This window comes from Centrocercus urophasianus, unplaced genomic scaffold (genome assembly GCF_019232065.1).
Source record: "Centrocercus urophasianus isolate 14NV4802_14NV808 unplaced genomic scaffold, USGS_Curo_1.0 seq_10, whole genome shotgun sequence".
NCBI lineage: Eukaryota > Metazoa > Chordata > Aves > Galliformes > Phasianidae > Centrocercus > Centrocercus urophasianus.
In genome coordinates, this window is record NW_024884142.1 from 37,395,929 (window position 1) to 37,413,831 (window position 17,903).

Here is a 17,903-nt window from a genome sequence, read left to right on the forward strand (position 1 = left end):
TTGTCCCTCAGAAAAAATCTGCTTCAGAGAGCCTGTTAACCCTCTGCTACTCTGCACTGCCAGGGCTTCAGGAGGAGATGGGGAGGAAAACAGCATGGGCTTAGAGCAGGGCTCTCCTCTGCATCGTCGCCCTGAGATGCTGTAAAGAGGACAAAAGGAAACTTGGATATAAATAGAGAATGACATTTTCCTTGCATTGTCCACAATGAATACATTTGTAGATGAACAAAATCATTGGAACGAAACAACATGCATGCTTGCTGCTGAAGAAAAGCCTATTTGTGCTTAGTACATTGGAGACATTGTTTGGAAATAGTTCATCCTTTTGTAAATATTGCCTCTGCATTGGTGCCAGGGTTGCTCTTAGTTTGCACTGTCAGCTGAGTAACTATCAGTCCTGCACGTGCTGTGGGGAGAGCTTTTAATATGGGCACCAGATTTAAAAGGAGAAAATTATCCTTGTAAGGACTGTCCTGTTCATTTGTAGTTAATGCCGTTCACTTTCCTCTTGTTTCTCTCAGGCTTACCCTGATTTTCCTTGCATATAAAGTAGGGACTGGTGTGTGTGTGTGTGTGTGTGTGTGTGTGTGTGTGTGTGTGTGTGTGTGTGTGTGTGCATCTGAGGAAACAAATGCTCTTTCCCTACTCTGTAGAAGTTACACAACAGCCCTGAAATAAGGATAGCTAAGCCGCAGAAGGGAATAAAAGGGTGTTTAATTCACATCACCAGAACTTGCCCCAACCCCCAGGTTCTGCCAGTGTGTGCTCAGATCAGCAGGCATCCTTTTTCAGACCAAATCCTGGAAATGTTGCCTTTGCTTTTCACCTGCAGTGATGTTGCTGCAGCAGCTCTGGCTGTGTCCTCTTTTGCTTGTGCAAAGAGGCCCAATTCTGCTGCTGCCAGCAGAGTAGCACTGTGTTGGAGATCCAGCCCTTGTGTTCATTTGCTTGTTTGCTGGAAAGATGTGCCTGTGGCACTGTTTCTTCTTTCCAGAAGTTTTGAGAATCCAGCAAAACAAATAGCTCTGTCAGATGCAAACTAAAATCTATGAAATGAATAAAATACGTTCAGCACCCAGTGAAACCTTCTTGTATCCCTGATGAGAAAGCAGATCTGATAAAAAGGACGTTTGTATTTGTGCCCCAAACCAGCTTTTGGGCATTATAATATAGGCAAAAAATAAGAATTCATTAATATACTGAAGTAATGAACCAAAACTTTAAGGGTGCTTGTGCAACTCCATTGGTGATAGTGAGAAAGAGCAGATGCAAATGAGACAGAATGAAACCATTGAACAAAACAATCTGTGATGTATCTATCTCATCAGAACACTTGTAACCTGAGCAAATCCTACAGCCTCCCTTCAGTCAATGGGAAAATGGGCTCTCCAAGCACAAGCAGTGTGACCTGCTGCAGGTTGCTACTTGGGACTGAGGTGACCCTGAGGTGACTGAGGTGGTACAAAAGCAGTTATTCCTCTCATCAATGGGATTTCAGACAGCAGGTATGTACTGTATGTGTTTAAAGACAAGTGAGATGAATCCAAGGTTTTTTGCTAGCAGATCTGCACTAACGGATTTTGGTGGTTGCTTTGGATGAATACGTTAAGAAGTGAGAGGAGTATTGCTGCAAACAAGGGTGGATCTGTTGGGATTTTCAACACGCGGTCTGGGAGGTAGTTTTCACTGCTCTGCTACCCAGGCAAAAAGCATTTTATGAATGTGTTGCTTTTGGCAGCTGGGGAGCTTGCAGGTGTGAGGAGTGTGGCGGACTCAGGGTCAGCCTGTCTGTACAGGCCAAGATCTGCCTCCAAAGGAGGGCACTGGAGATAAGCAGCCTGTGGGTCACCCTGGCTGATCAGTCCTGCCTCTGGAGGACCTGGCCTCTTCCTTTATCTCAGTCATTCATGCCTTGTTCTATGCCCTGATGTGTGGAGTGTGAGCCATTCCCTTGTGGCATGGTCAGTGAGGCTATAAATGATGAAATCCATTGTTAAGCGAAGGTGTTAAAATCCAGCAGCAGGTTGGAAGGCATGTGTTTTCATAAGGCCAGGCTAGACAGGCCCTGGGCAGCCTGATCTGGTGGGTGGCAGTCCTGCCCAAGGCAGGGGGTTGGAACTGGGTGGGCTTTGAAGTCCCTCCCCAAACCATTCTAGGCCTCTATAATTCAATAATTGCATGGTTCTGTGATAAACCCCTTTATTTTGTTTGCATGCAGTCGGGTACCTGCATGTCTGAGAAGAAACCGATGTCTTCTTTCCAACTACACAGCATTTTGGAAAACTACGCCATAGAGAAACCTGATTTAGGAAACCTTCCACCACAGAATTACCTTTATATAAGCAGTTGCTAACATATAGATCTCCCCAGAAGCTGTACAGGTAGCAATGTGTTTTGAGATATGCAACAGGTCTGGTTGGTCATATTTTGTTTGTTTTCCACTAGAAATGGGATTTCATATAATTTGAGTCAAAGAACGTCAACGCTTTTGATATTTCCTTGACTTCCAAAAAGCTAAGTCAACATCCTTACACATGCATCTTATATTAAAACTGCAAGTATTTTATCTTGCCTTGGATGTGTTGTGCTGCCCTCATTTCCCTGCCTGATTAGAAATGGACTTTTATTTCCAGAAAATATCCTTCTCCAGGAGGGAAATTAATATATTTGTATCCGAGATACAGTCCTCTATCAAGATAAGCTACAATCAGAAGCTACGTAAATTGCAGGACCCTCCAGCACTTCATGATAGCAGGCAAATACAGTTATCCTACGGCACAGACAAATGCATGAGGGAAAAGAGAGCTACTGACTTGCCCAAAAGGTAGTCAATGGAAGAGGTGAAAATTACACCTTTTAAAAAATACTGTGATGTTCAGGCAATTTGGAAAATATTTCTCTGCCTTTTAAAAAAAAAAAAAAAAAAAAAAAAAAAAAGGTATTGCTCAAGCTGAAATCAAATGTAGTAGGAGCAGTGTGAAAGGCTGCCACAGGTTCTAAGAATAATGATGCCACACATCCTGAAGATTGCTGCGTTCTTCCCTCCCTGCTTTTATCTCTATGGCCATGCCCCAGAGTTAGAAAGTGGCACCCTTCAAATCAGAACTCTGGATTTGCAGTCTGTAGAATTCATTCATTTTTGCTTCCTGGTACAAAAGGAGGGTTGGGGTGTTTTCCTGCAAGTTGCACTGAACCCAGCTGGAAGTTAAGGAATGTCAAGGCAGCATGCACCAGATTCATAACTGGTCATGGTGCTGGGGTAGGGTGATGTGAGTCCTGCTCTGGCCTATGGGTCTCCAGGCTCCTCCAGGACTCCACTGGAAGGATCACTGTTGCTAAAACAATTCCATCCTTTTTTTTTATTTTTTTTTTATTTTTTTTTTTTTGTGTGTGTGTGTGTGTGTGTGTGTGTGTGTTGCAGTAATAAAGATTTTACATGTTGCAGTCTCCTTAAAATGGGGAAATGATCTGCAAAGTGAAGATGAATGTCCAAAGATTTTACTAATTAATTGAGAATTTACTTCATAGTTGATAATAATGATTTACTGGAAATTAGACTATCATATGTCACTTCAAGTGCTGCTAATACCTTGCTAATAAATTAGCAAGTTGTCTGCAAAACTGTTGCACTGTTTGTTTTTTTTCCAGATGCAATGCTACGCCCCCCCCCGACTAAAACCTGTGTGCTTTCAATGATAGTAAATACAGAATTTTAAAAAGGCTGGACATGAGTTAATAATTGTCTCATTATTAATGAAAAGCTTTGTGATTACATTGTACAAGGTGTTAAATGTTTGCTTTTTTTTCTCTCCATCTTCATTACATAGCTTTCTAAGGTTAAAAGTTGAGAAGACTGCAGGAAGCCAATTCTGCTACCCAAACTGCTTTCATTTGAGTTTCAGGCATGTGGGGCTCATTTCAGTGCAGCTGCCTGCATGTTATGCACTGCTGCAGTGGAGCCAGGATTCCACCAATGTTTCAACCATTTTAAAAAGCACCAGAAAATCTATGGGTCAAAGGAAGCCAAAATGCTTCAGCGGTCTAGTGAGGTTGACTAGAAGCATAAATTTCAATGAAAACTCCATTTCTGCAGCACACGTTGCTGTGAGTTGCCTACCTATGTGATAGAACTCAGCGAATTTCTCAGGTTCAGTAGGAAATTCAGAATTAAAATGAATACGATAAAAACTGGAATAGTCTAATTGTATGCACCAAAGTCCCTGCAGCAGAGACGATCAGAAAGTTGACAGTGTAGAAGTATGGGCTAATTACTCCAAGCAGTAGAGGACTAAGCAGTCAAGGAGCCAGTACATGTGAGTATTTCTTTCCTCCCTAGTTGCAACTCTGCGCCAGGTTTAGAGCTTTGATCTTTTCCCATGCTTTCACTGAGCAGAAAGGAAGTTTATCTATATCTTTATGGGACAGGACAATAATAAAAAATATTGCAATACAATGGAGTTATTTCAAAATACAGTTCCTCTCAGTAGTGAGTGGTTTCTTGCTAGAATATAAATAAGGTGTTAAATATGAATATAAATGTTCAAGAGAAAGCATTGTCTACAAATGAACATCCTATCTTGCACCTTGAGAGTGATTTAAAGCAAGCAATTTTAGTAATAGGATTCTAGCAATAGCCCATACTACAAGCTTTTACCACTGTCTTTATGTGACAATTTGACATCATAAACACAATATTATTTATTGTAATTTGCTTTTATCATACAGGTGTCCCTCTTCAGACCAGGGACCTTTGTTCCTGGCACTGTAAAAATTCATTAGAAATATGCTCGGAGAGATTAAGATGAGTATCTGGCTACATCTTGGCCTTGATTACAAAGGAACACACTATCAAGCCTCCTAATAACGTATTTACTGATGTTCAACAGGATGCTAGAGGACAAAATTGATCACTGTGCTTAAAAATGCTTGCTGCCACTGTACAGTGGTTAAAAATGCTAGCATTCATCATGCATACAGCTAACCTGTTGGCAGAACACTGGTTCCATCATCTCTCCCTGTGTTTCAAGAAGGCTCTGTTCAGCATGCCCATCCCTGCTTCTCACTGGTGCCTGAGCAGTAAGGGACAGGAAAGCTATGAGAGGGAGAGCCCATTGGGGCAAAGGGGGAGAAAGGTTTGGATTGCAACCCTAAGTAGCACAGAACAAAACATGAAGATCACCCCTGGGACAGACAACCAGGTCAGATAATCCCATTCATTAACTTAGTCTTGATTTAAAAGCAATTTCTTTTAACGTTACTCCTATTGAAAAGCAGTTCTTAAAGCTTTCTCCTTCACAGAACTGAAAAGTGTCTACTTTCAATTTTAGTCATGCTTATGCTTTTTAAGTACCAGCTTTTCCTGTCTTTAATTTTTTCACTTGTATTAAAAACATCCCCCTTCCCTTCCCACCCCATGTCCTTCTTTTCCTGGGTTGATGACCAAAACCCTTTTTAATTAGTTTTTCTATGACAAGCTCTGTGTTGTCCTGAACAGCTCTTTCTGCGTTTGGTTGTTTGACATTTCCTGAGTTCAGGTGACCAGAACAATGAATGCTGCTGCAGATGAGATCTGGTACTGAAGATCTCTCATCCGCACTTGTTATACCCAAAAACTTTGTTTCTTTTCCATCTATATCCCACTGGTGGCCTGTGGGTCACCGTGTGACCTTCTCAGATTCTCATGTCTGTCTGTAGAGCCCAGTGTGTAAGCTCCCAATTGGTGCTGAAACTCTTCGTAGCTCCCTCGTGTGCAGGCAGCCTTTTCAAATACGAGGGCTGCTCTGAAAGTAATGTATCTTATGTTGACACACGATGGCAGAGGTGGATGTTGGAGATACGGCAGCAGAGGTGCTGATTTTTATGAGTGCAGCATGCAAGCTCTTGTTCATCACTGGCAGAAATGCACAGCTAATGGTGGTGATTATGTTGAAAAATAAGGTTTTGAAGCTGAGAATTTGCTTTATCGAGTAATGTTACTGTGCTCTTAGTTGTAGTTTCCAGGGAAATACACAGAAGATATTCTTTTAAGAATAACCTACGTACGTTTTTATCTGCTTTTCATTACTACAACTGTCCCCTTAAAAAGACAGTTTGGTCTTCTGTAGCGACTGTGATTCACAACTTGCGCTGTTAGCATGTTTCACCAGTTGAGACAGAGGTACTGATCACAGGGGTCAGTAAAGAAAGATATGGAGAGTTGTTGGAGTGGGACCAGAGAAGGGACACGGAGATGCCCAGAGGGCTGGAGAACGTCTCCCATGAAGACAGGCTAAGGGAGCTGAGCTTTTTCAGCTTGGAAAAGAGAAGGTTCTGGGAACACCTCACAGCAGACTTCCAGTATTTGAAGGGTGTTTATAATCACTAAGGAAAGGGACTGACTTTTTACACGTTCTGATAGTGATAGGGCAAGGGGGAATGGTTTTAAACTGAAAGAGGGGAGATTTAGCTTAGGTATTGGGAAGCAGCTCTTTACTCAGAAGGCAGCGAGGCGCTGGCACAGCTGCCCAGAAAAGCTGTGGGTGCCCCATCCCTGGAGGCACTCAAGGCCAGAGTGGATGGGGCCCTGAGTAGCTGAGCTGGGGGGTGGCAGCCCTGGTTGCGGCAAGGGGTTGGAACTGCATGAGCTCTAAGGTCCCTTCTAAACCAAGCCATTCTGTGATGATTCTGTGACGATTCTGTGACACTGTGATTAATCACAAGATTAATCCTGGCCATCAAGGTACTCCCAATTGCCTCATCTGTGAAACTACACTAGCAAAGCCTGCTGCCACTTCTTTTTCACCCCAAGTTTTGCATGTGTGAGTTACAGTTCTGGCGATAAAGCTCTTCCCTGCTGACTAACAATTTTCAGTATGTTATTGCAACTACTTTACAATTATTAGTAGATTTGATCTAAGAGGATAATAGGGGGGAAGACATTCACAGGTCAAAGCATAAACATGCTGTTCTACAGTCCACCTTCATTACTGCATAGCATATTTTCAGGGATGCCTTCTCTCACATTGTTTTTTTTTCCTCTTGGCCCTTCTGAAGCCTGGGGAGAAGGCTGTGGAGCAAAGTGTTGTTTTCACCTGGTATGGCAGGTTCTGAAGTTAGCTTTCTAGCTTTGATTGTCCTATGTTTTTAAATATGCCCACTGCTATGCATGTATGCTAAAGGCAGAAACACACCTAGTGCTTAGAAAGTGCTTAGAAAAGATTTACATAGCACCGTGACCATGCTTTTGTTTGTTTATTTTTAAATTTGTTCCCTTTCTTTGTAATTCTGGGCAGCACAGGGATGTTTTCAAGGCAACACTTACCATATCTCCACCTTCCTCTGGCCTTTGTGATGTCTGTAAACTTTGCAGCTTTTATTAATGCCCCTTTCCCAAATATTTTTCAGAATGCTGCTTAACAGCAGGCAAGGAGTCTGCCAGCTGTCTGCCATCACTGTGAAAAGAGAGCAATTGTTTATGTCCTATACTTGCTGTCATTTCATGTGTCTCTTGTGCACGTGAGAACATGCGCTCATCAATGAGAACTTCACTCATTTCTTTGGGATGCTTTACTAAAAGATGTTGAACATCTTATTTTAATTCCCTGTAGGTGTTTGAATCAGATCTCCTTTCCCCATACAGAGGAATTTTTGGGGGCACTGTTTCCATTTTATGAAAGCTGCTTGTTTCTTTCCCAAAGTTACACTTACTCATTTGTACAGTGATTTTGTGCAAGTCTAAAAGTGTAGTTACCTTTAACTTTCTCTAGAGCCATGGCTAAACTATGTACCATGTTGGCTAATGAAAGTTTTCTCAAGCCCATCTTTTGATGCATTTCATCCTGTTTTTACATACATGTATATATAGCCCATCAGATAGATGTTTTTTTTCTGTTTTCTTCTCTTGGATGTAACTGAAGGTTTTTATAAAATGTTTTGGTTTTTTTATTTTTGTTTTAACTTGATGCAATCTTATAGCCATGTAGCCATGCTCACTTTCTTTTGAAGACTTATAAAACCTCCAATATATGACCAGCCCTTGGCTGGACTAGTAGTACAAAAATCCTGGAATAGCAAACCGCAGGATTTAGAGGCCTTCATTTTTGTTGGCCTTTTCAGCTACATGCTAAAATTTCCAAGCACATCCATATTTCACCACCATCTCTGTGAGTGAGCATCTCTGTGAATCCTTCAGATAGAGGTGAAACCACAAAAAATTAGTCCTATTCCCACTTTCTTAATTTCTGAGTGGGAAAACTTGCATAGATAAGTCTTCGCATCCAAGTAGAAAAGCAGCCATCGCAAATAGCATTTTAGATGTAACCAAAGCTACTAATTTATAGTATTAGGGAAAAGCAAAACAAAACCAGAAAAACTGAGACTGCCCATCAAGAAATTGGATCAAGGAAGCATAGGATAAAAGAGGATCGATGTAAAATAAGAAAAATGTCACAAAGCTTTCCTAAGAATTGATTATGCCACATGAGCCAAACATTAAAAAATAAAAATAAAAAAATAAATAACCTACCTTTCCACATCAAGGCAACAAGTTGACCTAATCTGACCAGATTTCAGGGAAATATTTTTAGTATATTAGTTTGAAAAAAAATAATCAGCCACGGAAGATAGCAACTACTAAATGAACCCTAATAACGAATGGAAGTCTGTCAAGTGGTTTTGAAGAACTATCAAGCTAATGGCAGGCTTCTATTGCACTTCCTTAGAGAATGATCCTAGATAGACTATTAACTATTTTCACTGAGTACCTTAACGTAGGAATTAAGTGTATGATCAGGTGGTGACATAAATCTCAGGCACTGTTAGCAAAGGGGGAATTTCATACAAATGAGAGCACAAAACCTAATTCTGTTTGATATATTTCTGTGCATGCACTGCAGCTAAGAAAACTTGACCAGTGGGGTTTATCTTTACAATGGAAATAACATGCTTAGGAGCTTTTGCTGGGTTTGGTGTGTGCCAAGTTCCAGGACACTGAATCAGGCTTATAATATGAGTTTTCTGCCCTTTGTTTTATGAACAACAGACAAAATTCTCTAGCGTAATATAATTCATGTTTTTACAAGTTATTCAAGAGTGCCGCTTAACTCTTGTGCATCCTGATCCACCTCCACTCTTACAGGATAACCTGTAAACTGGAGATCAAAGTACAAGTTCAACAGGAAAAATACAATGTGAAATAAAGTCCACCTCTGTTGATTCTGGAGGAAAAACCTTCAAAATTTGGTCTCTTGCTCCGAGAGCTGCCAAATGAAGCCAGGGTATGGCACTGAGTCAGAAGTACTGCACGACTTTCTGAAGACTTACCTGAAATAACATACTGTGATGTGCCTGAGGTAATGTAATACTAGAGGCAACTCTGCTTCATGAGCCAAGCCAGCTCGTCTGCAAGGCCCTGCGCTATATCAGGTGCGTGTACTATCTCACGTCCGTAGTTGTGCAAAGGGTAGAGAACAAATCTGGACGTGCTAGAAAACTCACTGGAAGCCTGAGGCCTGGATGAAACTGATGACACCCTTCTTATAAAAAGTCTTTTGACACCCTTGTCATGCAATACCAGTAATGGTGTAAAGTTCAAGGTTGTAAACTAGGAATGAATAACAAGAATTTTGCTATCAGTATCCATAAAAAGAAAAAAAAAAAAAAGGTAAAGCAGGTGTCTCAATCAGTCCTTAAGGCCTTTGAGACACTGATAGCATGCAGGTCTGCAAAGAATAACTTAAGTTTTTAAATATCAAAATATTAGTTCCAGCAGGGATAGGAAGGTGTTAATGCTACTCAAAAGACCCTGAGAAGATTTTCTATGGAGTACTATGCATACTTCTAATCTTGCACCCTAAAAAAGATTTATTGCAAGTGTAAAAGGTGCAAAGAAAGGTTAAAAGATTGGCTGGGGAAAGGCATCCTCTTCTGTGTCAGGTGTAGCACTGCTGTTTGGGCAAAGTTTGAGGCTGACAAGGTTATGGCAGTCAACAGTGAAAATAAAGCAATCTATGAATGCCCAAGGAGTGACAGATTGAAGGGGCTTTATCCTTAGGGAGAGAGAAAGGTTATTTAAACTGAATTCAAAGATGTTTACAGAACACAAGGGCATCAGCTGGTTTTGTCTACTTGTTATCAGAACTCTGTAACCATTTAGAGGAATGGAAATTAGGAGCAACGTTATGACAAAGGTACTTTCAAGATGGAGTTTGATACCTCTGCAGATAACTGGCACAGTACAACATGGCTGTCTGCAATAGCTGGGATCAGAATTGATGGCTGAGGAGTTCTTCACCCGTCTTTTCCATGTCAAGATCAGCACTGAGTATGAAAGCTTTGATTTTCAAAATGCATATCAAATTTACACATTTGCCACCAGCCAGTTTATCACCACCTGCTATCTTGTATTCAATTCTGTTACACAAGAGTGTAAATTAACGTGGAGTGCAATCCTCATAATTATTGTAGTTGGGGGAGCAAATGGGGCTGTGCATATGCAAGTATCTAATTAGCCATGTAATGGTTGCATACACTTCAAAATACCCTGTTCAACTATGAAATCAGACCGACTGCTTCAGCTTATACAACAGTGTGTATAGTTGCCTTCCTTGCAAAAGGAGAATTAGGCCTTCTGTTTTAATAATACTGCACCATTCTGTTCAATTCTGAGCCCTTAATCTTGCATAGCAGTAGAACACTCTGGTAGCAACAAATAATTGTGTATTTTTCCCACTTCTCATTTTTTTAAAATGCTACTTCCTGTCCTCTGTGAAATGCATACAGTGGGCTACCTTGACGTATAATTAGATTAATCTTTAAGAAGTACCCTAGTGTAGCTGTAACAGTAAAAAGAATATGATTTTACCTCCTCAGGAATTTTAATTTTCAGCCTTCCTTTCGCATGAGAGCTCTGTTGTCTTAGTATGTCACACGTAGTTTCACCAGTTCTGTTTGGTTTAAACTGAGACCTTATTAGCTTCTTCTATCCCCTTCAGTTTTGGTGGGGTCTCAAGTGCCTCTTTAGTTCCATTGCAAAAGGAAATACTCATAAGCCACGTAAAGCCCTAAAAAAGCTGAGCACAAAATTGAGTGGGTCTTTGCTCTCATTGGCAGCATCTTCCCCTTGTGCAGTGCTGCCACGGGTGTCTAAGGAAGCTCTGCAAAGGGAAAGAGAATTGCAGGCTGCTGGCTCTCCGTGTCAGAGAGGATGCATTCGCCCCCAGTATCTTTTCTGGATCTGCCAAATGTATTGCTGGGATTTCTGGGATACAACATCATCATTCCAGCACTTCTGTAATTTACAGACAAAGAACTATGAAATAGGAACGTAGCTTGGAGGACTGGGCATAGCATGAGGTCATGCTGTCTAAGGCTGGCCACATACTTGCCTTTCCACTCAATTTGCAGAGGCAGGTTTGCTCATTTCTGAGTGTTCTTTACTTCTTTTAGGTGAGTATCAGCAAGACTGATAAAAAATTGTGTGTTTTTGCTTGGAACTTCTCTCAAAAAAATGAGAATTTACTTTGCTTGTATACAGTAAAAGAATACTCGTACTCAATAATTAATCTGGGGGTTAATTTTACCTCTCCCCACTCTCCCAATGCAGAGATCTGCATACTTCTGTACACACACATATGCATGCTCCATTAAAATTACATCAGCATAAGTATGAATATCATGAACCAAAAGTTTGGCATCTCTACTATAGTGAAAGCTGACTGCCACCTATGGGCAGGAGTTCATGTTAACATATTTAGCTAAAATTTTAATATTGTTCTTTGTAATTAATTCAATTTGTAATTGTTCTAGTAGGACAGAGCTTCAATTCATTTGCTATATATTTGTCCACAGCAATTGCTTCTCATCCTCTGAAAACTGAATATTAAAACCAGCTTCTTTATGAAGGAGAATCAGCTTTGTGACGATTAAAAAAAAATGGGGTAGGACGTTCTTATTTCTGTTATCTTGAAGAAGGAATAAATAGAAGCACCCTTCTTCTCCAAGGGAAGAAAAATGACTCAGTGGTACACAGACAGGCACATCAACAAGATAATGCTGTATTTAATGATTACTGTAATTTTAAAGTTTAGCCATCTCAAGGTTGTAATATTTTGTTGACGGCCTTCTTTTACTAAATACATACAAATAGCCTGGTTATGCAGTCCATGAAAATGTGTATATAATTAGTATGTCATAGTAATTCTCTATTCAAAAATTTTCATTTTTCAGAGGGAAATGATGGCTAAAGTGGAGGAAGAGAAGGAAGAGCAGAAAAATGTATGGCATGATTATGTAAGCCTCGATTTTTCTGATAATCAGTGCTCATTTAGAAAAGAAAAAGCAAGCGCAGACTGAAATGTCAAATTCACTGTATTAAAAATCCTGTTTCTAATTCAGCTTCCAGGTACTTAAAAGCAAATACACTGACAATTCTGTATATTTGATTACAAATAAGAAAAATGCTCGACTACAGTTACTACATCGTAGTACGCTGCAGTAAGTCGGGCATCCCTCATCATTTCTCAGAAATAACATACGTAAATATAGCTGGAAAAGTTTAGCAAATTCATACATATATATTCATTTGGGAAAAGAAAAAAAAATCATTCTGCTTCAATCAACAGAAGGCATTTGTAACCATAGCATGCTTCCCCTTTTGGGAAAGGAGCACAGAGTTTCTGAGGAGATAGAGACAGAAATGAACTTTAAAAAGGGGAAAATATGTTAAAAAAGATAGAAACTAGTAAGAACTAAGAAAGAGTTTGACATGGTGAATTTTTCAAAATCCCCTTTTCAAAGTGCTTTTATTTCTGGGCCTTCTCATTTGTGTTCTACTCTATTCAATACGATAACCAGCCTATCTAAACAATAAAAACCAACTACGTATTACATTCATGCTTATCTCATGCATTTTCACTAAGTTTTATTACTGAAGTTCCGTTGTAAACTTAGGAAATACTGCAAAAGCAGCATACACCATTTGGGTATCAGACGTTATCACGTCGGCATTTCATGCTTACCCTCTGACAGCATAAGCACCCTTTATCATCTATGGAATTCTGACAGTTATGGTAAAATATTTGTACTTAGTACACAAAGGGATTTTGTAACTAATGTAACTACATTACACAGCAATTTAATTATGATACATTTTGCTTCTTACTATTGAATTAAGATTGTAAAAACAGCCCGACTTTCCTGTGTCTGACTGGTAACATTTCCTTACATTTTCAAATCACAGTTTAAACTGAACCCACTTGGTCTCCTTGGATAGAAACTTCATATCAGGCAAAAATTACTCTTTAGCACGTTTGATGAATCCAGCTTAAAACCAAAAACAGGACTGCATGAACATCTGTGACAAACGACTTGCCTCGGCCATTCTCTTCTTTCTTATTTAATCTCCCACTGAGTACAGTTTAGTAGGTTTGCTATTTTATAGTGCAGACCTCTCTCTCACCACCCTACTGCTTGCAAAAAGAATATAAAAATTTTCCATGTGTCAGAACACAACCTGAGCAGAATAGAGCTGAGCCTTTTAAAATGGGTGCTAGTAGGAGAAGGGAAAGCAATAAATAAGCTAGCACCCCAAATTTCCAAGAGTAACAAAAAGGAAAAAAAAAATAGGGAAAATGACACAGAGGATTGTTAAACTAATAGATCAGTTACTAGAATATGAAAGAAGTGTCCTTTCCTGGTGATGCTTGACTGAATTGCTACCTGCATACCCACACGAGTATAAACTGAGAGCAAAATTTTTCTTAATGTAGGCAGTATTATGAATGTTGAGATATTCCTGTTTCAGTATCTTTAAATCTGAGGCCTTGTTAAAGAAGAGGCTACTTGGAAAGATCTCCAAGATACTGGCAAACCCTTCTCGGTTTCTCCTGATTTTCTTCCACAAATGATCTGTTCAACAGAGGGGAAAAATAAAAGAGCAAATAGCAGGCAAAGCACCTGATTCTTTAAAGTGCTTGTTATTAATTCTGTGCCTTTACAGAAGGACGAGGAAAATTCCACTTCCCAAGTAAAGAAATACAGAAAATCGTAACATCATAGCTTTAAAAATTATTTTTTTCTGTTCTTTACACATTGCCTCAATTTCACTTGAATGCTGCTTATACTGTGTAACACAGATTTCACTTTACATAATATTGCTTAGTGCCTATATGGATTATTTGTTACCTAATAACTGTTAGACTGGTCATGAATTTTTACTGTGCTAGGTATTTTTCAGAACTTAGTTATATGTCTGCATTTTTTTTTTTTTTTTTAATTTTTTTTACAAACTTTCAAAATATTACTGTATTCTGGTCTATTTCACTGCAATTTAACACTGCAGAAGTGCATCCAGATACTCATAACAAAATACGCTTATAGGCACAACTAAACAAAAAGCAGATTAGATTGTGATGCAGTGGAATGAATGGGACTTTCTTCTAATGGAGAAAAACCTGTTTGCTCATAATAATTCAATTTATAGCTGAGAAAGGGAACAAAGCACCTGGAACTGAGTCAGTGTGAATTCCAGCAATGCAATGAGCTTCACAAAAACTGTGGTTACCTTGTTTTTTAACTAACCACGCTGAGCTGACAGCTATTAACAGTAGCAAGGACTTGCATAACAAGGACTTGAAGGAAGGCTTAGCGCTATCCATGCCAGAGCGATTTAAAGAGAATGAAGGCATGTATTTCTTTATGGTGCATTATGTAACAACATAGAGGGCAATCTGAGACATTTAAAAAGATATGGGGACCCACATATGATTTTACACTTGTTATTTCAGAGTGCTTATAACCTAATGCTTATGAAACACCTAACTTAGGAATGTGATCCTGTAAAATGAGTTTAAAATGTTTTCGAGGACGTGTTTTACGTTTTGTACGTGCTTAGAAAAACATAGTAGGTCCTACAATTCATTTTCTTCAAAATTCTGCAATGTATGCAATCTCAGATAAAATTGTCAAAATCTACGATAGCTGGACCTTCTGGTTCACATTAGTGTGAAGAGAAAACTGCTGTTGAGCTGACACATTGATAGATTACGAGTTCTGCTGAAGAATAGCTAAAAATGGTGATTCAATCTCATTGCTACTATATAAAAAAAAAATATCAGAAGTGGAGATGTTACTCATGATATCATGCCTTTTATCAAAACCCTGAAGGGTTCTGGTGCATTGAACACGTTCTCCTTCCGAGAGCTTTTTGCTGTATAAAATATCGGTGTAAGTAAATGAAACCAAATTGGCCTATTTAAAAAAAAAAAACAAAACAGGATGAGCTTTTGTGCCCTAAGTTTATTTAAACAAGGAAATAAAGATTGGAATATAAAAGGACTGCCTTTTACGGTGGTGGGTTTTTTTCCCTGTTCACAGGAAAATAGAGATTCTGGTCTTGTAAAGATGAAATGGAGAGCTGCAGGATTATGAAACAACTAAACACGAAGGGCAAATCTGACTGAAAGAGACAGAGAATATTATTGCAATTATTTAAAACTTAGCTGGGTTAGTTCCTTCACTAATTTAAATCAATTCAGTTCCCCTGATATCAATAGGGTGATAGAGATTCATCCAAAACACACCTGGTATGTAAGATAATGCGTCACTTTCTGTTAGGACATGGAAACATAAACACACGTGAAGAGGACTCTTTTCTATCTATCTCATTAACCTTAAATACTCGAAACTGCACTTTTAGAAGAGGCATTTATGTACTTCTGCTATTTTACTCCTATATCTTCATTGGTATGAATCTCATGTGGTCATTTATACTAAAATAAAGTCAGGTCCAAACGCTGACTTCAGTCCTCAGTGCTCCGTACTTATCTGTGCTGCTGCAAATCACCAGGAAGGGCTCAAGATGGCAGGGAGCCGGGGCCTTGCTGGCTGCTGTCTTCCTCCTGTGAAAATCACTAAGCGCTCCCACTGCTCATTTCTGAATCACCCAAGGCATCCTGCAACAACAGAAGGGAAACAAGACTTCATAATCCTCATCCTCACCGATTGGGAGAGCAGGTAAGGGGGAAACAGAAATATGGGGGGGAGGAGGGAGAGGGATACAGGGGGGGATGCAGGGGGGAAAGGAAGATTTCTCATTGCACTCTCCCCTTTCCCACAGTAAAAGAAACCCTAACACAAACTTCATTATATCACCAAGACATAAATGGCATGCACTTCAGATTTTCTATTTCAAGGTTTTTTTGGGGGGCGTTCTTCAGATTTTTATTTTATTTTATTTTACCAGGGCCTCTCCAGTGTATTCACAGCTTCTCCTACAATAATGTTTCTGGTCGCATAGAAATTTTTATCTCAGAAAAACATCTCCCCACAGAACTGTGACGTAAGCCCTGCTCTGGGTTTGGGGATGAAGGGGGAGACGAGCAGCGAGGAGGCACAAAGTTCAGCATCTCCTCCCACAGCACAGCACAGCCAGAATCCATGATGAAATCCCCAACTGCCTCAGCCCCGCTCTGCTCGCTGCCTTATGAGGTGCGCACTGAGGAATCTGGGATGTTTAGGCAGTGTGTGAAGACACCGTTGGTAGGGGGACGAGACAAGCCACAGAAATGCGCAGGGAGAAGCAGGAAGGAGAAATGTTTTACGCACTGCTGTGCCGGCAGGGCAGACACTCTCTCTGGGAGCCCGCTACCAGCCAGGCGGGAGGGATCCTCTCCACAGCCCTCAGCTCGGGGCCCGGCGCAGCGCTCGGCCCTCAGGGCGGGCTCCGCGGGCGCTCCTCTCACGGCGGCGGGAAGGGCGGGAAGCGGCCGCCGTGCCTCCCGCTTCCGGCAGCTCCCACAGCAGCGTTACCTCCTCGGCTGCGGCTGCCGGGCAGCCCGTCCCGGCCCGCCCCGGCTCAGAGCGGCGGAGCTCCCCGGCGGCCGCAGGCGTCCTCCGTGGCCGCTCGTCAGCCCCGTGGCTCCCCTCGGCGCGGGGTGAGGCGTGGGGGGAAGCCACGGGCGCGGCTGCCATGGCCCCACGCGCAAAATCTCCGCTGTCAGCAGACCCCCTCCCTCCCTCAGCGAGCAGGAAAAAAAAAAAAAAAAAAAAGTTAAACGGAAAAAAAAAAAGCGGAGGGTGGGAGGGGAGGACATGCGGAAGGATTAAGGGAAAGAAGGAAAAAAAACAACAAAACAACCATCTCCCCGCTTCCCGCCCGCGGCTGCCGCACCGGCGGGCGGGCGGCGTGCCGGGCGCACCTGACAGCCCGCGCCCCGCGCTGTATTTCCCTCCCTTAGCGACAGGGGAGGCGCGCGGCGGCCATTGGCGGAGAGTGCGTCGCGAAGCGGTGCCATTGGCTGCCCGCTCCGCCAATGGGGAGCGCTGTATCCGGGAGGCACGGGGCTGTGGAGCTATTTAAATCCAGCTCGGTGATGTCAGCGGGGGCGGCGGTTGGCGGAGCAGGGGGGCTGCTGGGGGCCGCGCCTGTCAGGCCGCGTTCGTCAGTGGGCGGCCGGTGCTGAGGGGAGGTGAGCGGCTCCCCGCACCTGCCGGAGTGGCCCCGCGTGAGGAAAAGCGGTCAGCCTCTCACCGCTCCTTCCCGCGCTCCCCGCTGATCCGCGGCGGCGTTGGCTCGCTTGGGGGGACGCTGGAGTGCGTGGGTTAAGCGTGGGGCGTTGGCGCAGTGAGCGTTGAGGCCTGAGGCAGTGGGCTCGCCGACTGTAGGAGTTCTATGATAAGACACGTTGGAAAACCTCTTAGACGGAGGGCGAAAGGGCTGCAGCTTGCGTTGCAACTACTCGTGCGACTGTTTGGGGGAGGGGTTACCTTAAAGTACCTTTGCGTTGCTCTGAGTGACATCCAGTGCCTCCCCATGGCCTCCGTTGTGTAGCGCATGGACCTTCGTGGAGTGACAGAAGGCCCCAAGTTGAAAGGGACCCACAGGCAGCATCGAGTCTAGCTCTTGGCTCCACACAAGACCACGCAGA

At 41.9% G+C, this 17,903-nt stretch overlaps 1 long non-coding RNA gene across 1 annotated transcript; it reads right to left on the reverse strand.

Moving 5' to 3' along the window:
- Window positions 1–15,253: 15,253 nt before the first annotated feature.
- LOC122160607 lies at window positions 15,254–16,666 on the reverse strand. Its single transcript, XR_006168905.1, has 2 exons — window positions 16,582–16,666; window positions 15,254–15,929 (listed from the first exon to the last, which is right to left on the reverse strand). It is a non-coding gene; the product is annotated as an uncharacterized LOC122160607 (long non-coding RNA).
- Window positions 16,667–17,903: the final 1,237 nt, after the last annotated feature.